The sequence below is a fragment of the Lygodium microphyllum genome, chromosome 24 (genome assembly GCF_053477565.2).
Source record: "Lygodium microphyllum isolate KBCC chromosome 24, Lygodium_microphyllum_v1.1.10, whole genome shotgun sequence".
Classification (NCBI taxonomy): domain Eukaryota; kingdom Viridiplantae; phylum Streptophyta; class Polypodiopsida; order Schizaeales; family Lygodiaceae; genus Lygodium; species Lygodium microphyllum.
The window spans coordinates 12083622-12107975 of record NC_141158.1 but is presented as its reverse complement, the minus strand read 5'-3'; the positions used below and the strand labels follow the sequence as shown (position 1 = coordinate 12107975).

The window sequence follows — 24354 nt, the reverse complement described above, 5'->3', positions numbered from 1 at the left end:
TTCAAATGAGAAATATCTGGTTTCCTACCAGTATACCTCTCCTCTGGAGTCATTCCATGTATTGCTGCAGTGGGAGTCCTGTTCATTATGTAGACTGCTGTAGCAACTGCTTCAGCCCAATAAAAATCTGGCAAGTCTTTTTCATTGAGCATGGCACGAGATACCTCTCCAATATGTCTGTTTTTCCTTTCTGCAATTCCATTTTGTTGTGGGGTATAACTGCATGAATATTGCTGCTTTATGCCATGCTCCTGCAAGAACTTTGCAAACTCATTTGAGAGGTACTCTCCCCCTCCATCTGACCTTAGGCATTTTATTTGCAGACCTGTTTTTTTTTCAGCCATAGCTTTAAGGGTTTTGAAATGCCCAAAAACTTCACTTTTCTTTTTCATAAAATACACCAAAACTTTTCTGCTATAGTCATCAATAAAAGTGACAAAATAATGACAGCCTCCAAGAGATGCAGCTTTAGTAGTCCACACATCAGAGTGGATTAATTCCAATGGCTTCTCACTCTCTTGAACATGTCTAGGAAATGGTTTCCTTGCCTGTTTTCCAAACTGACAGGCTTCACATACCTTATGCATTTCTGCAACCTTGAATTTTGGCAATCCTGCAACAATATTTTGGGCCTGCATTGATTTAAGTCGCTGTACATTAACATGACCAATGCGTTTATGCCAGATATCAATATCTGCAACTACACCGGTCCCATGTGCAAACATTGCTGCACTCAATTCAGACATGTCTGCATCCAATGTAAACATTCTGCCCTTCTTCTTTCCTTTTGCTATCAAGCGACCTTTATTTTTCATATCCTCAACAAAGCATCCATGAGGATTAAATCTGACCTGCAAGCCCTGCTCAACCATTTGACCAACAGAAACCAGATTCTTGGTGATATTCGGAACATGAAATACATCGGAGAGGTATTTCTTTTTCCCATCCTGCATAGACAAGGGAATTTTTCCAATCTGCACAATAGGATGTGCAGTATCATCACCAGTCTCCTCAAATCCTGGTTTTTCCATTTTCCTTGCATCCTCCATCCATTCTGCATGACCTGTCATGTGGTTTGATGCACCTGAGTCAACATACCATACATCATTGCTTTCTTCTACACTTGTCACAGAATTGTTCATGTGCTGCACCATGAACAAATGCTCATTTCTGTCATCACCTTGTCTACTAGAAGATGCATAATTCCCTTGTTGCAGTTTTCCATTCATGATGTCATTCTGCTTTTTATAGCAGTCTTTAGCCATATGACCCATTTTACCACAGTAGTAGCATTCAACATTACTGTTTGCATTTTGACCTCTTTGCCATCCACCACGACCTCTTTGGCTCCCCCTGCCTCTAGAGTTACCACGTCCTCCTCCATAGGACTGGTTTTCTTGAGTTTGCTGCATATTCTGATTTCTACCACGGCCTCCAAATCGGCCTCCTCTACCTCTGCCTCTACCTCTTCCAGCATTTGAGTAGAAGACAGCTTCTTTTGAAGTTCTTCCTGAAGAAGATGCACCACCATTTCTCTGCTCCTCAGAAATTAGAAGAGCAATCAACTCCTCAAAATCAGGAAATCTTTCACGAACTGAAATGGATGTCCGAAACTGTGCATAATCCTTTCCTAGACCATTCAAGGTCACGGAAACTAAATCATCATCTTCCACTGGCGACCCAATGGAAGCAAGTGCATTTGCAATCTTCTTCACCTTCATGTGGTAGTCGTTGATGCTCATATTTTCTCTTTGCACATTGTGCAACTCTTGCTTGAGCTGCATTTTCCTGGCTTGTGTATTTGTGCTATACATTTTTGACAAAGTATCCCATGCCTCCTTTGGCGTACTTGCATCTTGAATATGCACAATCATAGAGTCTGAAATGCTGATAGACAGCCAGTACATAACTTTCCTGGCTCTCTCATGCCATGTTTTAAATGCCTGCATTTGTTGTTGATTGGGAACATCAGGAAGAACTGGTTCTTTTTCATTTCCTGCAACAAATTCCCAATATCCTTTTCCCATAAGGAAATTCGTCATTCTAAACTTCCATGCCTGGAAGTTGTTCTTGTCAAGCTTTTCAGTGACAATCTGTGAAAGAGAATCAGACGCCATTACAGAATACTGCAAGAAATTCTGTCACTACAAAAAACACAGCTTCACCCTCACAAGGGCAAATCTGCAAAACTGGCGAAAGTGGTATTTGACCACACAGTCACTTCCTAGTGACGATTTTGCATAAACAGGAACCAAGGATGATTCTGAAACTCCCAATGTCTCTGCGCACAAGCATACGATGCAATTTCTACAGTAACTTTTCACCGACCTGTAGAACAGTGGCTGCACAGCATAAAACTGAGCCTTTTCCTGAGTGCGTGCAGAAAACTTCCGTCTGCAAAACAGGCCCCGAAATGGCCTCGAATCAAAAAAACAAGGTCGCCAAGGGCTAAAGCCCTTTCCCGCAGCATATACTGCCCTCTTGCTTCACCGCGAAGGGCGTCTCAACCTGAGACAATGCACTCCTGCAATTTTCGGCTGTGCTACCTGCAGAGATCTGCTCCCAAAACAGAAAATGAAAGCAACACTGCTCCTCTTACCAGACCACCGCGAGCTTGGCTTGCTTTCTTGAGCTCCTTACCACGAACAAGGCTCTGATACCATGTCAAGATTGTGGGAGAGAAGGAAGGAGTCTCGCTTGAAGCTTTCTTGCTTGCACAATGGGGGAAGACACACAAGGGTGGAGGCTGAAAACAGTTTTCCTCTTCTTAGTTGTGTAAGCCAAAAGAACTCAAGTACAAAGAAAATAGAAGAGCCCTAGATATGGGTCTCAAACCAAACTCAACTAACTAAGGTGGCATACTAACCAAGCCACGAACTAGAGTAGATAAGGATAGCTATCATGTAGCTATTATTCAGGGGCGGTGTACCAACCGCATCTGCAACTGACAAGTCGGTGACATAAATACACAACGGTCACCCTGGCGTATCACGAGTGGAGCTCGATATCTCAACACTTGCGATAGCTTCAGGCGGGGAATGCTATCAACCATATGGTGATGTAACAACTCATAAAGAGAGTCGTATCCAAGATGTCCTAAGCAGTAATGCCAGAGACGCTTAGTGCTCGAAGGCTTCCGTGCAGTGGCTAAAGTCTGGAAACGATGGAACTTTGAGTTCTCAATTGTCGGCATGGTAAGAAAGTGCGTTGGGTTATAGAGGCCATTAGGCTGTGCCTTGCCACGAGATCAATGTCTTCGATTGTGGTCGATGTAAAGAAGACTACTCACCCCAATTGATAGAGTTCCTGAACAGACAATAAGTTTACCCCCAGCTTGGGGATCTGATAAACGTTGTCCAGTGTAACACAATCTTGGCCCTCATCAATGGCAAAATTGATGCAACCACAAACCTAGATCTTGATCAAGGAGTTGTTCCCTACTCTAACTCTTATAGTTGTAGGATGTCTGGTGAGAAAAATGTCATCTATAGGGGTCATGTGATGAGTAGCTCCACTATCCACAATCCAAGTAGGAGCACAAGTGCTTGGCTATGACAAGTGGGCCTCTGCGATTGTCTTCTCAGAAGACATCACATATATGGACAAGGCTTGCATTTGAGGTCTCTAAAGAGACCATGTGGGCCTCTCTGTAGACCAATTAGACAAGCCCTCTGGTGTTGAGAATGTTGTTGACTGTGATGGTTAATCGGTGGCAACATGAGACTGAGCTTTCCACAACCCTTAAGATTGGTTGCCACCACTCTGCTTTCCTTGTGGGGGTTATTCTGTTGGGGTGCGGGGGTTTGAGACTTGGATTTTGGTTGTGTTCCTCTTGCCTTTGATCAACACTTGTCAAAATGGCGAGCCTTTTGACAATGTTGACAATACCTATTCTTCTTGGGTACATTCTGCCACCTTGGTTTAAGAGAGGATTGGTTGTTCTCTTGGGTCTCACTAGATGAGGTCTGACTTTCTTACCCTTCCCTTGTTCCTTTTGAGGAGTAGCAACAAGAGCTCCTGTTACAGGAGATGCCCCATGAAATTGATTGAATAGCCTAGCATAACGCAAGATTTGACACTCAAATTCATAGAATGTGGACATAGTGGGCTGTGAGATGACCTATTGCACAAAGTTAAAGTATTTCCTTGGCACTTATTTAGGAACAATGTGACTTGGTCATCATTAGGGGACTTAGGAGCCCCTGTCGTAGAGAACTCAATAAGGAGTCATCAATACTCAGACAACTTGACCTTAAGGTCATCCTTATCGTTAATGGTGGAAATCTGATGCTCATGGTCAAGATTACTGCGAGGGGTCCTATCTCGAGCCGCATAGCGGTCAGTCAAGTGTATCCAACACTCTGATGCTAAGTCGAAATGTTGAAGCTGAGAATGAAACTCGGGTAGTAAGCCTTGCACAGCTCAACCATAGCAGAGGCATACGAGCCTTCCATGAGTAGACGACCTGGTATGGAACAAGTGCAAGATCAGGTTGGGGTTCCAATCCTTGCACAAGATCCCATAGGTTCTGGGAGTCTAAGACATGCCTTATCAAATTAGACCAAGTGGTGTAGTTAGACCCATTGAAATGAGTCTTGCATTGAATGAGTTCTTGGTAGATGAGGAGCTAGAACTATGAGGTGTTGGTGGAGGGTGGTCTAAGACTTTTTGGTGGGAAGAGTTGGTTCCTATGGTCTTGGACCAAGAGGAGCAATTAAAATGGACCAATGCTTCTAAATCTGAGGCTTTGGTTGGTTAGTCCTCTCAGAAAAAGGGAAAGGAGCAAAAGGATAAGAAGGACAAATCCAATAAGGACAAAGAAAAGGAGTCTACTTGTCACATATGTGGCAAAACAGGTCATTGGAAGAAGGATTGTCGTGACAAGGAGAAGAAAGACAAGGAGAAGAAGGAGAAATCTTCAAAGGATTTCAAGGAGCAATGGTTGCTTCCTCATCAGCTGCTTTCCTCTACTTGGAGGTGTTCGAGGATTTGACTCTAACGGCTTTTGATGCTGCGTTGACGGCCCCATACACTCGGGAGTGGATTGTTGACAGTGATGCCTCACGACACATGACTCCTTCAGCTGGTGTTGTTCATTTGCGGCCTTCGCATGGCCAAATTCTCATTGGCGACAGTTCGTCTATTCCTATACAGGGATGGGGAGACATGCATTTTATTCCAGATGGGCGAGGTGGCGCCCATACATCTGAGGTGCTTTATATATCGGCCTTGGGGTACCATCTACTTTCAGTGCACAAGATTTGTGCCCCTTGTTTCTTGGTTGAATTCGATATGGATTCTTTTCGGATTCTTGATCGTGGATAGAGACAGATTCTTTTTTCAAGTTATGAGGAGAATGGACTCTACAAGTTGCGGTCTTCTTTTGCCTCGACTTCTCTTTTTCTTACCTCACAGACTCAGTCTGAGCTTTGGTATGATCAGTTTGGCCATCTCAATTATGATTACCTTCGGAAGGCGTCAAAGGGGTAGCTTATTTGAGGTTTGCTAGAAGGCTTTCTCCAACTTTAAGGATTGGTTGCTCTTTGAGGAGAACCGATTGGGTTGGATGTTGAAGACCTTATGATCGGATAAGGGTGGAGAATTTGTTTCTAATGAGTTTGCTTGTTTTTGTGCAGATCGTGGTATTCACCAGGAGTTATCCAATACAAACACCCCTCAAGAGAATGGCATATTGGAGCAGAAGAATCGCAGTGTGATCGAGATGGCGCGTACCATGATGGAGCATCGTCAAACACCTCAGTGTCTTTGGGCTGAGGCTGTTGTTACTGTAGTTCACATCCTTAATCACTCCCCTACTTTCTTCGTTGTTGATATGACCCCTTATGAGGCGTACTTTGAGTCTAAGCCAGATGTTTCTTATTTCAGGGTTTTGGGGTGTGATGCCTATGTTCACATCCCGAAGATATAGCGTGACAAATTTGAAGTGGCTTCCAAAGATAGGTGTTTGTGGACTATTACTTGCAATCTCAAGGCTACCAATTGTATGATTCGTTAAGCGGGATGTCTACACGAGCTGTGATGTGCGGTTCGTGGAAGTTCCAGCCTACTTCAGCAGACAGAGAGCATCGAGGCGAGATCCGGTCTCCTCGTTGGGCTTGTGACACTCTTTGTGATGCAAGGATTGAGGGGGTCCTTGAGGGGTGGCAACCGCAGGATGGCCCGCGGCGTTCTCGGAGGAACCAAGCACACCATACTGAGCTTGTTTACACTAATTACTATTTGATGACTTGTGTTATGCAGGATCGAGAGTCCACCTCCGTGAAGAAGGCTTTACAGCATGATCATTGGCGGAAAGCGATGGAGCAGGAGCTAGAGTCGATTGAGAGGAATGACACTTGGTATCTTGTGCTGAAGTCTCCTCATCAGAAGATCATTGGAGTCAAGTGGGTCTTAAAGACCAAGTAGTGCAGTGATGGCACGTTGGATAATCACAAGGCACGCCTTGTTGCTAAAGGTTTTGCACAATGCCCAAACATTGATTTCCATGATACTTTTGTCCTTACAACTCGGATGGCTACTAATTGCGTAGTTTTTGCCTTGGCTAGCCATAGGAGATGGCCGGTCTATTAGTTGGATGTAAAGTTTGTTTTCTTGAATGGGGATTTGAAGGAGGAGATCTATGTTGAGCAGCCTCCAGGTTTCAGTTCTTCTGATGGTAAGATATACATATTGAAGAAGGCTCTTTATGGCCTTAAGCAAGCTCCCCGTGCTTGGAATGAGAAGATTGACTCATTCCTTTAGGAGAAATTGGGGTATTGGCATTCCAAAGCCGATCCCCAGCTTTATGTACACACCTCAGGTGGAGGGTGTGTGTTGTTTGTTCTTTATGTGAATGACTTGATTGTGATAGGTGACCATACTTAGATAGTTGAGCAGATGAAAGCAGCACTTCATGAGAAGTTTGAGATGACGGATATGGGACTTATTCACTTCTTTCTAAGTCATGAGATCTATCAGACTTTGAGGGGGATCTTTATTTCCTAGTAGCGGTATGTATTGGAGCTCTTGACTACGTGTGAGATGTAGGGGTGCAAGTCTCTTACGACCCCTATGGACCCAAATTGGAAGGCTATAACTCATTCTGATTCTCCTTTGGCGGATACTACCCATTAAGGTTGGTTGGCTCCTTGATTTGGCTTCTTAATACTCATGTTGACTTATGTTATGCTGTAGGTGTGATGGTTGGGTTCATGAGTGAACCCAAGATGGTGCATTGGCAGGCTACTCAGCGGATTTTGCGGTTCCTACGGGGGACTCTTGATCTTGGGATCTATTATCGAGCGGATACTAGTGCTACAGACTAGGTCGTTACCGAATGGAGTGATTCAGATTGGGTTGGCGATGTGGATCATTGAAGGTCCTCAATAGGTTATTGCTTTACCTTGGGTGCTGGTGCTGTTTCATGGAGCAATAAGAAACAACCCACAGTTGCTCTATCTTCGATTGAGGCGGAGTATCGGGCAGTGTCTTCTACTACCTATGAGACAGTGTGGCTTTGCAGGCTCTTGGAGGAGCTTGGTTGCCCACAGAGAGGTTCTACTGTTCTACAGTGCGATAATGAGAGTTGCATTGCCTTGGCCAGGAACCCTGTGTTTCATGCTCAGACGAAGCATATTGAGATCCAGTACCATTTCATTCGGGAGAAGCTTATGAATGAGACCATTTCCTTAGTCTATTGTAAGACAGAGGACAATCTTGCAGACTTATTTACCAAGGCACTTCCTCAGGCTTTACTTCGCGAGTACTCCAGATCCCTTAGCCTTCTGTTGTGTCTAGGATCTGAGAGGGGGTGTTAGCCTTCTGCTATGTCCAGGATTTGAGAGGGGGTCTTAGAGCTGGACATTCCCCGGACAAGGAGCAGGTACAATAGGCAGCAACTAGTGTAGTAGGAGTGCCACATGGCAGCTGATGCATCATGCGAGGGCAGATTGCAGGTCGGATAGCTTGCTGACAAGTCAACCAACTTGCTATTTTTAGGTATTTTTGGTTGGCCTATTTATTGGCCTCGGTTTTTGCAGACTAGTTCAGTTGTGCTCCCATTTTTCAGGCTTTGTGGAGATTTCCCTCGGGGCTGATGGAGATCGAGATCTTCGAGGTGGAGACATACATAGACATTCTCTTTGCACCCATGCATATTTTTGCATCCTTATATAGCATTCTTCACTGCAGATTTTTTGGGTTTTACCGTCCCTTTCTCTCTCTCTCTCTCTCTCTCTGTTCACTCTTGTCTTGGTCATTCGCTTTTGCATTGCTTCACTCTGACAAGAGATAGTAGGGCTTGCGGGGAGAAACACCGAGTGTGTATGGCAAACATTGAGAAAGAAGAGAAACTAAAAAACACAAGAACATGGTGATGATACGCTAAATCATGCTATGAGAAGAAAAGCCAATATAACGGAGTCAAAGCTCAAAAGATAACTGCATTGTCCTTTTGAACTAGATGGTAGCACTTGTGGGAAATTTACATAGTGAAGGGAGCGAAACGTAGTCCTTCAGGTGCTTGAAGGAGAAGAGGAAGGGTGACCACGAACTGCGATGTCCTCTAGTAGGGGTATGGGTAGCAGTGGAGAGAAGAAGAAAGAGTGTTGGAGTGATGAAGAGTGAAGAATGATTGAAGTGGTGTGTGGTGGTCAATAATGAATGAAGTGTGACTGCCTATCTATAGGCATAAGTTGTCTATGGTGATGCACCACTATGTGGGTGCCCACTGAAAAAGTGGCCAAAATGTGGACACCAGCCCTTTTTGGGGCTGTTAGTGTGAAACCCTAAATGAAATGTGTAAACTGAAGAAGTAGTTTTTCAACACCTATCTCAAGCCCAAAAAGGGACGAAGAAAGAGGAGCGAAGAGAGAAAAGAAGAAGATGAAGAGGATCTCGAGGATCCAAGATTTCCACTTGAAAGGAAACTTGTAGTAAGGAATAGTAGAGGGGATGAATTGTAGAATCCGACTCAACCTCGGGAGAGAAGCCACTAGCTTTGTAACTCCATGCTGGAAGGAATTTGAAGGCCTCATCACCAAGTTGTGGTTGAACCTCCAAGGCCCCAATCTAGGTAGTACTTGAAGATCCTAGGTATCAGTAGGAGAAATTACTGCTCGAAGATAGCCATCTCAAAAGAGTAAATGGTGGGTGATGAACTTCATGATGAGGAGGTGCCTACCCTCATGGTTGAGGTGCAAGGGCTCTTTTTGAAGCCAAAGAAGTAGAAGCCTCCTCTGAGGGCAAAGAGAGTACGTCCCCCTTTGAATCTCCCTCTATGAGAGAGTGGGAATCTAAAAACTCATGGATCACGAACTCCGAATCATTTGATGACGAAGGAAGTGCTGTGGGTTATGCCGGTGAAGGTATCTAGGGTATCAAAGATGTCAAATAACTCCTAGAGGTGGCCTCTTGAACCTGAGTAGTTGAGGGTAGGGGAGGTGAGGCTCAGGTTGAGCTAAGGGTGGGCAACAATCATTGTCTCTCAGGTGAGTGACTGCGAAGTCGAAGTAACGGATGGTGTCGAACAACCATTGGCTCACGAAGGAGTAGACTGCCGAGGGGGCAATATCCAACAATCACTCTCACTCGGTGGAGTGGATTGTAGAATCGCGGGTTGTCGAGGTGGTATTCCTGAAACCGTAGAAGAAGTAGAAGCAACCTTTGTAGCACATTGTGGTGGTCAGGAGGAGGCCTTGGCGCGAGCTAATCCTCCTGTGGCTCGAAAGGGCTTAGCGCGCATCAGATGCATCTTATTGCCTTGAGCATAAACATGTGAAAGCTGGTGCAGAATAAGCTTTGTGGCCAAGAAGGGAGTGGTGGCACAATGAGTGCGTGGGGATAGATATATATACTTCGGTGGGGTAGGGAGCAAAGGTTCATGTTAGAAAGCATCGGTGGGGGTTCCGGTGATACTAGAAGAGGAGCCCCTAGTGGTCTGTCCATTTGCTTGTGAAGAAGCCATAGCACGAGAGTGTCAACTTGTAAAAGGGAGGGTGGGTGGTAGATGAAGAGAAGGGTATCTCTACCTCTTGATGATGTAACCGAAATGAAGGGGGAAATCAATAGATGATGCCGAATCCACAACTTGTCTTTGCCTTCTTTGATGTGGAGGATCTTCGTGGCTCACTGAGTGCCTTTGGCTTTGATACCATGTTAAAATATGACAGAGAGACCCGAGAGACAATAGGGTTTGCGGGGAGAAACATAGTATGTACGGCAAACACTGAGAGAGAAGAGAAACTTAGAAACACAAGAACACGGTGATGATACACTGAATCATGCTATGGAAAGAAAAGCTGATATAGCAGAGCCGAAGCTCAAAAGATAACATCACTGTCTTGTTTGAATCAAGTGGCAGCACCTGCGGGGAATTCGCATAGTGAAGGGAGTAAAACGCAGTCCTTTGGGCAGCGGGCTATCGAAGTAATCATTGGAAGGTAAAAGACAACTATTGAGGGAGCAAACTGTAGTCCTTTGATGCTGTCGAAGATGTGGAAAATGATCACTAGTTGTCGAGGAAGTGAATTGCAGTCCTCAGATGTTGGGGAGATGAGCTACGCTGTAAACGCAAATGTCAAAGCCTAGAATGCTGAAAATGCAAACTGTAGAATGCTGATGTCTATGTAGGAAAGGTTGCTAGGTGTGGAGGCGATGCTCAATGATCGCAAACGTAGACTATAGGGGCCTCCTTTATGCAAAATGCAAGGTAGATGTTGATGCTGATAGGTGGGGAAGACTCAAAACACAAGCAGATTGATGTTGCCTGGTGGAGAAGAGATGTCATTAGCAAGGAAAGAAGGTTGCCAGCTATAGAAGACCTCCAAATGCATACCTATTGATGAGGGAATAGGGTGCTTGAAGGAGAAGAGGATGGGTGACCATGAACCGTGATGTCCTCTAGTAGGGGTATGGGCAGCAGTAGTGGAGAGAAGAGGGAAGAGTGTTGAGGTGATAGAGGAAGAGGGGTGAAGAATGATTGAGGTGGTATGTGGTGGTTAAGAATGAATGAAGTAACTGGCACACCACTATGTGGGTGCCCAATGAGAAAGTGGTCAAAATGTAGACACCAGCTCTTTTTGGGGCTGTCAGAGCGAAACCCCAAATGAAGTGCGTAGATTGAAAGAGTGGTTTCTCAACATTGTTCCCCTCATAACAGCTATGATATCTCTTTGTTGTAGATTCCTCTATTGTGAAGGATCACATCAATGAGAGAGGAGACTCAAGATGTCCTTGCATCTTTAGGGAAGATTGTGGCTTCGGAAGACCTTGTTGTAACACTTCTGCCTTATCTGTTGTCACTGAAGTATGATGTCTTCTATATGAGTCTTCTCTATCAAAATATGATTGCTATGAATGCAAACCAGAGAGATAGTAGGGTTTGTGGGGGGAAACACTTTGAGAAGAGAAACTCAGAAAATATAGAAGAAGAAGATGAATAATGAATTACTGAATCATGCTGGATAAATAAAGCTGATACAATGGAGTTGAAGTTCTGAAGATAACTGCACTGTCCTATCTAAATCAAGCGGCAACACCTATAGGGAATCTACACAATGAAGTGAGCGAAATGTAGTCCTCCAGTAGTAGGATATCGAAGGTAATGCTGAATGGTGAGGGAAAGGACAGCTAACTGTAGAGGGAGTGAAATGCAGTCCTTAGGAGGTGTTAGAGATGAAGGATATGCTGAAATCTCTTTGAGATGGTGGCTTTTATGAAGGGGACTGTTGGGCAGCCCTTCAGGATTGAAGAAACAAAAAAATGCAACTGTCTGATATAGGGATGATAAAGAGGGTGTAACTTGTTGTAAATGGCTTGAATCTGTTGCAAATGAAGCCTGATGATGATGCTAGTTGAGGAGGGCTGACTCCAAATGATGTAGGTTGCAAAACACTATGTGGAGATGGATGTAGAAGCCACGAACCATTATGTCCTCCTCATGGTGTTGGAGCGTGTTTAGTGGAAGGTCAAGCGTTGGGGTACGAGATAGAAGGATGTGTAGGGATTCAGAGATAGGAGCAAATGAAAGAGAAGAGTTTTGGAAGGAAAGAAGATTTAGATGAGACCAATAGAGGTGAATACTGTCATTTTATTTTCATAGAGCTTAGTAGAGCATACATCTTGACATACATGTAATACATCAGCTCATAAACAAATCAAGACAGATACATCCATACGAAGGTGGGATCATAGTTGCACGAAACGCCGTTTCTGGCCCTAAAAAACGGCGTGCTGTTTCTGCTACGTAGAAACACCGTTTCTAACCCCTAGAAACGGCGTATTGTTTCTGCTACGTAGAAACGCCCCCCCCCCCCCCCCCCCCTTCCCCCTTTTTTTTGACTTTTCAACGCATTCTTTGCAGGGCTTTTTAGGCGATTTTGCCCTACGTTTTTGAGCCCCCACGTGAAAAAACGAGAGCCCCGATTTGAAAATTGCTGCAGCCTGTGCATGCGCGTTTCTCGAATGATGCCGACAGCCATGGGCTCTGCACACACCTGTGTTTTGGCCTGCTCTCTCTCTCTTTCTCTCATGAGTCCCTCCCGAGCTCTAGCCTCTCTCTCTCTCTCTCTCTCTCTCTCTCTCTCGACTCACACACACACAGTACATACACAAAATCGTGGGCACTAGAGTCTGGGCCTTGGCACTTGCAAGTTGCTCTCTCTCTCTCTCTCTCTCTCTTTCTCTCTCTCTCTTTCCCAAGTCCCTCTCTCTCTCTCACACACACACACACGCGCGCGCGCGCGACGCAACAAACTCAGGATTTAGGTGGGATTCGGGAATAATCAACATGCCAAAGGATCAAGCATGGAGTCATGTCACAGTGCTTCAAGCTTATGGAGGTGGTGGTGGCTCCAAGCAATGGCAATGCAATTATTGCGGCATTCAAAGAGGAGGGGCAGCCACAAGGATCAAAGATCATCTTGCCCATGTGCCCAATAAAGACATTGGTCCATGTGAACACGTGCCTGCTGATGTTAAGGCTTCCATGGAGCATTGGATGCTCAGCCGCTTGGCTCTTACAGGTGCATCTAGTATAGGAGAGGGAAACCATGGAGATGATGAAATTTCAGCAATAGGAGGTCCTATAAAGAGGAGTAGAGGAGCTTTAGAGACTGACACAATGAGTGGTGCACATATAGGGGGTTCTACTGGTGGAGCACGCGGGACACCTCAGGCAACAAAAGGTTCATTGCAGGGTTCTAGTATCAAAGCGGGTATTCAAAAGCAAGCCATTGCAGAGGCCACTAGAGAGCTCACTCGATTATTCATTCAGTGTGGCATTCCTTTCCATGTCTTGCTCACGCCAAGATGGAAATCAGCCATGAGGGCTGTCAGCCGCATTGGATGTGAGTGGGAAGGGCCATCGTATGAGGGTATTTGGAAATGAGAAAGCCCGCATAGAGGTTTAGTTGCAGCCATTGAAGGTCACTTGGGTGAAGTATGGTTGCACGATCTTGTGTGATGGGTGGTCTGATGTACATAGACGAAGTGTCTATAACATTCTAGTCTCCTCTTGCAAGGGGACAATGTTCTTGAGGGATATTGATGCTTCGGCGGTTGGCACAGCGGTCACTGGCTCATATATTTGGCAGCATATATGCAAGGCAATCATGGAGATAGGGGCAGATAATGTGGTTCAAGTAGTCACAGACAATGAGTCCAATTGTGTTTCCATGGGTTGCATGCTTGAGGCTGAGTTTCCGAAGATAATGTGGACCCCATGTGCTTCTCATTCTTTGGACTTGCTTATGGAGGACTTGGAGAAGTTAGATTGGGTTGACAAGAATTTTTCAACAGCCAAGTCCATGGTGCATTTTGTCACAAAGCGGCCTAAGGTGCAAAGTATCTACCGTTCACACAGTGAGTTAGAGCTACTCAAGCCCTCAAGCACAAGGTTTGCATATATGTTTATTGTTGTGGAGAGGCTTGTGCGAGTGCGCAAGGACTTGATATGCACAGTGGTGTCCCGAGAGTGGTGTGCTTTGGAGGATAGCCAAGATGCAAAACACATATCTTTCTCACGGATGGTAATGGATCAAGGATGGTGGGAGGAGGCTGAAACCTTAGTGAAATCAATCCAGCCCATCTATTCTGTATTGCGCATTACTGATATGGAGGAGAGCACCATGGGGCTACTCTATGAGTACATGGATAAGATTGGAGAGGCCTTGGACAACAATACCTGCCTTCCTCGTAGAAAGTAAGTGATTTTTATGGTTTATGCAAATATGTATTATCATTTATGGTTTGCAAATTTATGTTTATCCACCATAGCTTCAATTGCCCATCTTGAATCCAGGATCGAGGAGCTTCGATGTGTATGGCAGACACGATGGAATTGGTTTCATAGACCAATCCATGCAGTTGCACATGTATTGCATCCCCTATGGCGTAGTGAGGATCAGTTTGCTGATGATGAGCTAGAGAACGGTATTCAGGAGTACTTTGAGAAGTGGGTAGATGGAGATTTGTAGATGGTCATGAGGCTTGAGGATGAGAGTCTCCTGTTTCGTAGCCATAGCCTCTCCTTTGGTCGCTAGACAGCCCAGCTTCGAGAGACACAGTTGCAGCCTGTGTCTTGGTGGGAGAAATATGGGGCATCTGCACCTACCCTAGTAAGTTCTAGGCTTAGGCTCTAGCTTTTAAGTACTTAGTATTCATACATTGCGCATTAGAAATGTTGTACAATCTGAAATTTCTTTTCTTGTGGATCGTGACAGAAACGTCTTGCTATTTGAGTTCTTTCACAGGATTGCAGCTCAAGCCCATGTGAAAGAAATTGGAGCACTTGGGCTTTCTTCCGTACAAAGAAGAGGAATCATTTGAGCACAGCTCAGTTGGAGAGGCTGGTCTTTTGTCACTGCAACCTTCGCCTTCTTGAGCACACCTCTACCTCTCCTGAACCTCGCCAGGTGAATGTCGACAAGGTATACATAGAGAAGGTGAAAGACATACCAAATATTCCTAGTGAGGAGTTGGACATCTACACCATGTTGTATGAGGAGATGTCAGCTCCTACCCATCACACACGAGCTCACAGAGGGCCACTTCGCGACGGGATGGCGCCAGCACTTCAGCAGTTGCAGCCTCACCCTCTTCTAGTAGCTCTCATTCTGAGTTAGATTCTACTTCTTCTAGTACATCTACTAGTGATGCAAAGGCCGAGGATCAGGATGATGAGTAGTCACCCTAGAGTCTAGATTCCAGACACGTTTCAGACATTTCAGCTATTTATGATTGTATCGAGGCTTGAGCCTTAACTCTTTATCTTTTTGTTATTTTTCTTTGATGATCCACTATCCATGCATGATTGCACATGTTCACAGTATCTTGTACTTTTCTTTTTGAAATGATATAGACACACATGGATGGTGGCAAGTGCATGTGTACTGTGTAATCTCTCTTGAACTTTAATTTGATTAGTGTTCTCTGATAATTGATTTATTTTGAACTATAGTTAAGAGTCTATGAACTTATGAAGACTCTAGAGGGCCGAGTGGCCCGTGGGAGAAATCAAATGATATTCATCTTTGCTTTGGATTTGGATGGTCAATTGTATGCAATGGTTAATGAAACTGTTTAGTTTGTTATATTTTACATGTTTTTCCCATTAAATTGTTTTCGCCGTTTCTTGTCGGGACCGAAACTCCGTTTCTGCCATTTCCCGCCTATTTCCGTTTCACTGTGTCGGAAACTCCTGGCAACTATGGGTGGGATGATAGCCCAAGACACAGTGAGGCGATAGTTCAGCTCATATACAATTAGATATCATAATATCTTTTGACTCAATCCATATGCTACTGTAAGTATTCACCTCAACTCCTCATGTAGATATTAAACTAATAGTGGTAGATGGTTAAGATCACTCATTGTAACCAAGACAAGCAACTGGTAAACCAAAAGCACTTGCCAAATCCCTGCCAAGGCTGCCAAAGTCCATCATCCCTGTTATTTCTGTGCATTTACAGCAGTCAATCAAGAGCCATAAGAAGCTCAAACTCTAAGATAAATATGCTCGAAACAATCTAGACTATGTCTAGTACTGTTAGAGACCCCTTTTGGGTCAAAAGCTCTTTAACAAAACCACTTTGATGCATCCAAATCAAAAATCACAGCAAGCTGGCTTGATTTTGATTGTTTATGACAGCCAAGAACAGCCCAAATCAAGTCTATACATGGCCAAAAACTCCTCTTTGGTGAAACCTACAAGTGCCCCTGCTCTTTGGGACCATGAACCGAGCATAATCCACCAGAAAGTGATCAAAAAGAGTGCATGAAACCCATATACAGCATTCACCCCTGTTTTGCCCTGTCATAATAGTCAAAACAGCCCACAAATGGAGCTCTAAGCTCGTAAACCAATCCATCAATGATCAAGGGTCAATCTTCCATTGTTAGAGGCTATGTATCCAGCAGATGATGGCATAGATGGTTCAAAGAGAGGAGGATAATCAAAAGTTTGTCTTCAGCCTTGTATGCTCTGTTGATGACTGTCAAAACAGTCCCAAATCAGTCCACAAATGGTACTCATGACACACAGCACTCTCCTTCCATAAGCAAAAATGAATCTTCTAATGGTAAAGTCCAAGATGCAAGCATAAGAAGCTATGGATAGCTTGGAGAGAGAAGAAGAGAACAAATCTGAGCATTCAGCCATGAAGACCCTGTTCCATACCTGAGAATATAGCAGCACACTCTCTCCAAGAGAGTTTCTTTGCATGAAGAAAAAGTCATTTTACCTTGCTCCAATGGTTGAGAGCTTCCTCCTCACTTGCCACTTGAATTTCATGGCACCCATGAGCTCTCCAACATCCCTTTTTTTTGCACGATTGGTATAGCACCATGGCACCTATCAAAACAGACCGAGAATTGCCTCGAAGATCCTGGCCATACTCCATGACTCCTTATCTACTACTTAACTCTCTAGTGAGTCACTTGAGTGACTGACGAAGGCTTAAGTCAAGCCATGCACTAGCATGACTTGTCAAGTGCTTCCCAAGGCCATAAGATAAGTCAATCTTCAAGTAGACCATCATTACTTGGTGAAATAGACAACAATTCTACTATTGCTACCTTTAGTTAAGTGTCTATTTTCACACTGTGTACAAAAACTCCAACAACGGGGTGTAAATGGCAGTGGAGAGGATGGAGAAAGGAGAGAAGAATATGGAATAGAGTAATAGAGTGTTAGAAGGAACGAATGTGTGGAATGAAGAACAAGGGAAGTCAGTGCCATATTTATAGGCACAGATTGTCTCGAATGGTGCTCCAACTCTCTCGGGTGGTGCCCACTAAAGTCTCTAGGGTGGCGCCCCAGCTTTCTCGAGTGGCACCATTGATACTAGGTAGTGATCCAAATAAAGCCTTTTTGGGGCTATAAATGGAATCCAAAATAGGAATGAAGTAGGGGAAATGTATTGAATGACTTGGTTCTTAACACCCCCTCTCAAGCCTAAAAAGGAGCGAAAAAGAGGAGTGTGAGAGAGAAGAACATCAACCGAGGGAGCCCAGTGTTCCACTTGTAAGGTAACATGTAGTGAAGAATAGGAGACATGATGAGCTAATAGAACTGAAACACAATCGTGGGAGAGAAGCCACAAGCTTCATGACTCCATGCTAGAAGGTATATGTAGGTCTAGCCAGCAAGCCATGGCTAAAACATCCAAAGCTTTGAACTACGAATAACTTGTAGATTGTGGGTGCGAATGGTAAAAAGAGGATGAGTAAATAGATGTGGAAATGGGGGATATGGTAGAGATATTTCAACCACCCAAAGAATGTAAAGGGTTGTTGACGAGGTGACTGGACCATATGAAGAGAGAGCACCCCTTAGAAGTCGAAAAATGGGATTCCTCTTTGAAGAAGAAAGATGCCCCCTCAGAATTCCCAGTTGATTCCCCCTCTGAAAGAGATAGAGAAACAAGAAACTCATGGATCAGGGCCTCTGAAATATCTAAGATGAAGGAAATGCAGATGGCGGTGCCGAGCAAGGTATCTTGGGCTCCACTGGAAGAGAGGCTAGGTAGCCCCTAGAGTTGGCATCTTGAACCTAGGTAGAAGAGGGAGTGGAGGGAGGGGTATCACACAAAATCTCATCAATGCATGCATTGGAGTCCATGTAAGCAAGATATAGAGGAGATGAGGAATAGATAGCTCTTGGGGAGCCAGGGGTGGACAACAATCACTCTCTCTTAGTGGAGCTGTTTGTGGAGCTGAAGGAGAGAAAGGAGTTGAATAGCCTTTGTCTCTCAAAAGAGCGGACTGATGGGAAGATGTTATCCAACAATCACTATCTCTCGGAGGAGCGAACTACAGAACCACAAGCTGTGGACGTGGAGGCCATGGGACTTGAAAATAGATGGAGGAAACCTTTGTAGCTTATTGTGTTGGTCTCTAGGAGGTTGTGGTGCTTAATGATCCTCCTTTTGCTTGTAAGGACTTAGAGTTCATACGATGCGTCTTATTACCTTGAGCGTAATACTCTGATAGCCGATGTAGAGTAATCTTTGTGGCCTAGATGGGAGATGCGGCACAAGGAGTGTTGGGTGGTAGACACGTGCTTTGTTGGTGTGGGGAGCAAAGATCGAAGTTGATAGTTTTCGGTGGTATCATAGTTCTTGCTGTAGGAGTGTGAAGAAAACTGCTAGGGCTTGCACTGAGGACACATAGAGTGTGCGGCCATGACAAAAACACAAAGAGACAGACATAGACATAGAGGGCAAAACTCAAACCCTAAACGCAAAACTCAAAACTCAAACACAAACAGAAGAAGGGAGAGAGAGAACACAACTCTGAAGTGAATGAATGCTGTAAATGAATGTAAGAGTGTATAGTGTGCTCAAGGGCAGAGCAATGTCGGAGTGTGACCTCCACCGGAGACGGATCCCAAGTTTGTGACCACCGGTCGGAGTGTAGGAGTGCTGAATAGTGAATGGCAGCAGGCTGGTCACCAAAACACAGCAGTTTGGAGGCTGGAAACTGGTAAACACAACAGTGTACCACCGATCGGAAGCTGAAAACTGTGCACAAGTGCTGTAAACAGCAGGGCGACAGCTGGAGAAGGTATGTTGGAGAGTGTCAGGGCTTGCAATGCTGACGATGATGGCTGGACAGCAGATGGAGGCGGGCTGCGGGCTGCGGGCTGGAAATTGGGCGCCAACAGTAGTAGAGGGTGTGTGGGCTGGTTTAACCTGCAAACAAGGATGATGGCTGAAAGGTGGGCAACATGTCTATTTATAGATGTGGATTGGAGCCTCCTAAATTAGGGTTTCCATTGAACTCTCTTGAATTGCTCCTCGTTTTAGGGTTTTTACTCTTAAAGAGCATTTTTAAGTGTGTTTTGGGGCTATTTAAGAGGCTAATCAGCAAGTAATGTATATTTTAGCTCAACACCTCTCTTAGACTCAAAACTGAGCCGAAAGGTTAGGCCAACCACTGTGATGTTTATTGACTGCAAGGTGTCCCATCCCAAAGCAGTCAAGGCATCAGACAAAGGGTGCACGTCGGTTGCCCAGTGGCCTACCAAGACTACGAAGGCGATGGTTATCTTACCACAGGAATCCAAGTGGTCACCCCAGAGAGGGCAGAGCATCGGACAAAGGGTGCACGTTGGTTGCCAAGTGGCCTACCAAGATTATAGAGGCGATGGTTATCTTACCACGGAAATCCAAGTAGTCACCTTAGAGAGGATAGGGCATCGGACAAAGGGTGCACGTCGGCTGCCCGGTAGCCTATCAAGTTCTACAAAGGTAGATGGAACCACATTGAACTTTTTTTTTTTTTTGAATAAGGGAGTTAAATTTTATGGGATGTGGTCGATTGAGTAATAGTGACCCAGAAGATGGGAGTAGGGAGAGTACACCCGACACATCATAAAACAAAACAAGCTAACCCAACCACTCAGGGTGTCGATGATGAGGAAAAATAGGTAATGAGGTATCCATGTGATGGAGGATGGTGGTGTGGTAACAACAATCGTTGGTGGAAATAGCTTAGGATCCGCTCAAGTGGTGCTCTGCACAATGAGATGTAAAGTATGCTACATGTTGAAGAATGCTCATGCAGCAGGTGCCAGTTGGATAGTGTCCCTCATGGGAAAATTGTTCACTTGCCTAAGTGTCCTAGTATAAAGATGATAAAATCATGCAATTCAAAGGGTAAGGTTCAATAGGGGGAAGAAGTAGATGTCGAAGACAAAGTGCTGAAGCCTGTAGAATACCAAGAAGGATAGGAATCCCCTCTCAACTTGGATGTAGATGTTGAAGAAGGAAGAGGAGCCTGATGTCGGTCTTCGTATGGTGCCGAGAACCATAAGGAATGAAAGAAGAGGAAGTGGATGAAGCACCTTGCTAGAAGAGCAAGGTAGAAGTCACCGCCATGATAGCATCGAGAAGAGAGATGCTACATGATCCGCCTTGGGAGGGGAAACCGCCATGCTGGAAGAAGAGCAAGCACTTCTAGGATGATGAAACCATGGAAGAAACGGCACGCATCCCCACGTCTCTAGCCCAGGTAGGACCAAAGCAATCTGCAAGTTAGTCCTACACTGAAAGACAAAACCCTGCAAAAGAGATGAGAATCTGCAAACACAAAGGTTAGTGATGAGATGCTCCAAAGCAAAATAGAATAGAAAGAAAATCTAACTCAAAATAAATGCAATGAATGTATATGTGTGAGTAAATGTAGCGGGAGAAAAAAGAATGGAAAAGCTAAGGACAATGAACTCTAAGAGTGTAAAAAATGAATGCTAGACTGACCTAGGGTATTCGAAAGGACCTAGAGACGTGCTAGTCGAAGAAGGTGGCCATCATCGTGTACGTCCAGTAGTAGGGCTCTCCAAAGGGAGCGTCTGATGAGGTGGAGAGGAAGGTGAGATAGATGCATGAAGTGCAACGGGATTGGAACTTGCAGACCAATCAGCTAGTCCCTCAGGGGTAGTGAAAGAGATGGGCTGCTGAGGCTATACTTGAGCCACATGTTCAGCAGCAACAGTGGGTGCTGAAGGAGCAGATAAAGCAGGAGCGGAAGGTGTAGCCCCACTGGACTGTGCAGTTGCAGCAGTGTGCAAAGGCTTTTTAGGTGGAAGACTTGGCCTTGGAGCGACACTTCTTGTCCACATGGCTTGCTCTTTGGCAGTGTGTGTAAAACCGGTTTATCTTAGGGAGTTGCTACCAGACAGGTCTAGATTCTTTGGTTCCATTTGAGGAAGAGGAGTCACTCTTTGATTGGCTTGCCTTCGCATCTTGCAAGTTCTTGCCACTGGTGGTTTTTCCTCTTGAAGAAGAGACAACCAACCCCCTGTGCTCTGAATAAGGCTGTGATGAGGATTTATTGTGGACTTGATCATGTAGCCTTGCATAACGCAAGAACTGGCATTCAACTCGTAGAAGGTTGGCAATCGAGGTTGGGAGATGATGTGTTGAATGAAATTGAAGTATTTTTTGGGTAACTTATTCAAGAAGAATTTAACTTGATCGTCATTTGACTTTGGAGAGCTAGTAGTGGTGAACTCGGCAAGCAACCGCCTATATTCAGCCAGCTTGACTTTCAAATCATCCCCTTCCTTAATAGAGAACTCTTGAAGGTCAAAGTTGAGATTGATGCGCTGAGTACGATCACAAGCCGCATAGTGACCAAGAAGGTGGCTCCAACGATTTGATGCGAGCGGGAAGTGTTGCAATTGAGAGTGAAACTCAGGAAGCAACCCTTGTATCAGCTCAATATTGGCTGTGGCATTGCGGGATCTCCATTGATGGATGTAGTCAGGGTGAGCTAGTCGAGGGTCTGGTATAGGCTCTAGACCAATGACGAGGTCCCAAAGACCCTGAGACTCAAAGAGTCTTATCTCTGCTGTTGGCACACTTGTTGATGATAAGGGTTACTTTGTTTCCTTTGGGGATTCTTCTCGGAGGCACTTGTTGCATGAAATTAGACCAAATGGTGAAATTTGACTATTAAAACATGTCTTATCCGTGGAGGCATTCTTGGTCGTTGCAATAGGAGTGGTAGTGCTCGGAGATAGATAGTGTGAAAAAGTGTAGTGGAGGTAGGGTGGGGGAGTGGAGTACACTTGGGAATGGGCCCCAGAATGCCCACCAGGTATGCGGGTAGTGTGCAAGGTGGATCCATAGGTAGGGATGGATTGACTAGGCATGGGCATGATAGCCACATGAGAAACCCAAGGAGGTGAAATGGGAACATGGGGGGCAGAAGATGGGAATCCCTGCGTAGGTGTAACCCAAGGAGAGTGTGAAAACACACCATAAGCTGAGGATGAAAATCCCTGCGTTTGAGTGGTCATGTGAGATGTGAAGTTGGGGATAGTGAGGGGGATGCCTATCATAGTTGACCGAGGAGTTATGGGTGTGCTCCTTGGCTGAAAGGTGAGAGGCACTATGTTAAAGGGTGGTGTTCCCCCTAACAAAGTACCATGGTGTAAAGAGGTAGAGAATGGGGTGGAGAAGGAAAAGGTGCTAGGAGCAGAGATGGAAGATCCAACCCCTAGGGTGTGTGATGTAGATGTGGAGTGCAATCCAAGGTTTTGGAAAGATGATGAGAGGTAATCAAGGTGTGATATAGAAGAGGGTGGGATGGGAGGGAAGTGAAAAGTGTGCGTGATATGCTCAAATGAAACATAAGCTGTAGATGTACCTGAATTCCGTCTGCTTCGTGAGCCCCCTCTATTGAAGTTCACATACATAAAGCCATCCGGATCCTGTACCTCAAAAGAAGAAACAGACGAGGGTTTGGATTTATGCAACACAAAAGAATTGTACTAACCTGACATTGGACCTAGCTGAGATGATGGAGATGGATTGCTAGACGTTTCGAATGCTGTATGTCCTTCATGATCGGAGAGGTGGCCAACCTCACCAACCGGTCTGAATGTGGTAGCAAAACTGGTAGGAGGGATGTAAACATCACCGTACTTGTTGCGATGGTACTCCTCAAAGTTCTCCTCTGTCATGTTAGTGAAATCTGGAATAGGAGTTGGTGAAGGTGAAGGCAAAAGTGGAGTGTCGTCCTCCTCACCGAGTCCATAATGCTGTCTCACGGCCTCCAATGATGGAGAAGCCTGATAAGACATCATAGGAACTGGAGAAGAAGGTGTCTGGGACATTGTGATTCAATTACAAGTCGTATTGTGTGCCTCGCACAAAGACTAGCTCTCCACAATATCCACAAGATACTCTTTACAAGAGCATCAGCTCTAATACCATGTGAAGAAAACTGCTAGGTTTTGCATTGAGGACACACAGAGTGTACGACTACGACAGAAACACAAAGAGACACACATAGATGCAAAGGGCAAAACTCAAAACTCAAACACAGAAACTCAAACACAAACAGAAGAAGGGAGAGAGAGAGAACATAACTCTGAAGTGAATGAATGCTGCAAATGAATGTAAGAGTGTACATCGTGCTCAAGGGCAGAGCAATGTTGGAGTGTGACCTCCGCCGGAGACGGATCCCAAGTTTGTGACCACCAATCGGAGTGTAGGAGTGCTGAATAGTGAATGGCAGCAGGCTGGTCACCAAAACGCAGCAGCCTGGAGGTTGGAAACTGGTAAACGCAACAGTGTACCACCGATCAGAAGCTGGAAACTGTGCATAGGTGCTATAAAGAGCAGGGCGACAGTTGAAGAAGGTGTGCCGGAGAGTGTCAGGGCCTACAATGCTGTAAATGCAGGTTGGGGATAATGTGGCTGCAGTCGATGATGGCTGGATAGCAGATGGAGGCGGCGGGTTGTGGGCTGGAAACTGGGCGCCAACAGCAACAGAGGGTGTGTGGGCTGGTGTAACCTGCAAACAAGGATGATGACTAAATGGTGGGCAGCATGTCTATTTATAGATGTGGATTGGAGCCTCCCAAATTAGGGTTTTCACTGAATTCTATCAAACCGCACCCCGTTTTAGAGTTTTTACTTTGAAAGAGCATTTTTTAGTGTGTTTTGGGGCTGTTTAAGAGGCTAATCAGCAAGTAATGCATATCTTAGCTCAAGGACCCAGTGGACTGTCCATTAGGAGAAGCCATAGCATTAGAGTGTCAACTTGTAAAAGGAAGGGTGGGAGGGAGAAGATAAGGATAACTCTTGATGATGTAGTGGAAATGGGGGGTAATTAGAAAATGTTGCTGCTTCCGGAACTTGTCTTTGCCTTCTCCAATCTAGAGGTTCTTCTTGGCTTGTTGAGCACCTTTGGCTCTAATACCATGCCAAAATAACAGGTATGCTCTGATACTATGTCAAAATATGTCTGTTGTGAAAGCAAATGTGAGAGATAGTAGGGTTTGCAGGGGGAAACACAGAGTGTGTATGGCAAACACTGAGAGAAAAAAGAAACTTAGGAAACACA

At 45.0% G+C, this 24354-nt stretch overlaps 1 protein-coding gene and 1 pseudogene across 6 annotated transcripts in view; both read left to right on the top strand.

Moving 5' to 3' along the window:
* LOC148014847 (receptor homology region, transmembrane domain- and RING domain-containing protein 6-like) overlaps positions 1–24354 on the top strand; it is a 52169-nt gene that overhangs the window by 6235 nt on the left and 21580 nt on the right. The gene's annotated exons all lie outside the window — the stretch shown is intronic.
* Positions 13512–15369, top strand: LOC148014848 (uncharacterized; annotated as a pseudogene). Its single transcript, XR_015688311.1, has 3 exons — positions 13512–14200; positions 14300–14615; positions 14721–15369. The product of XR_015688311.1 is annotated as an uncharacterized LOC148014848 (transcript).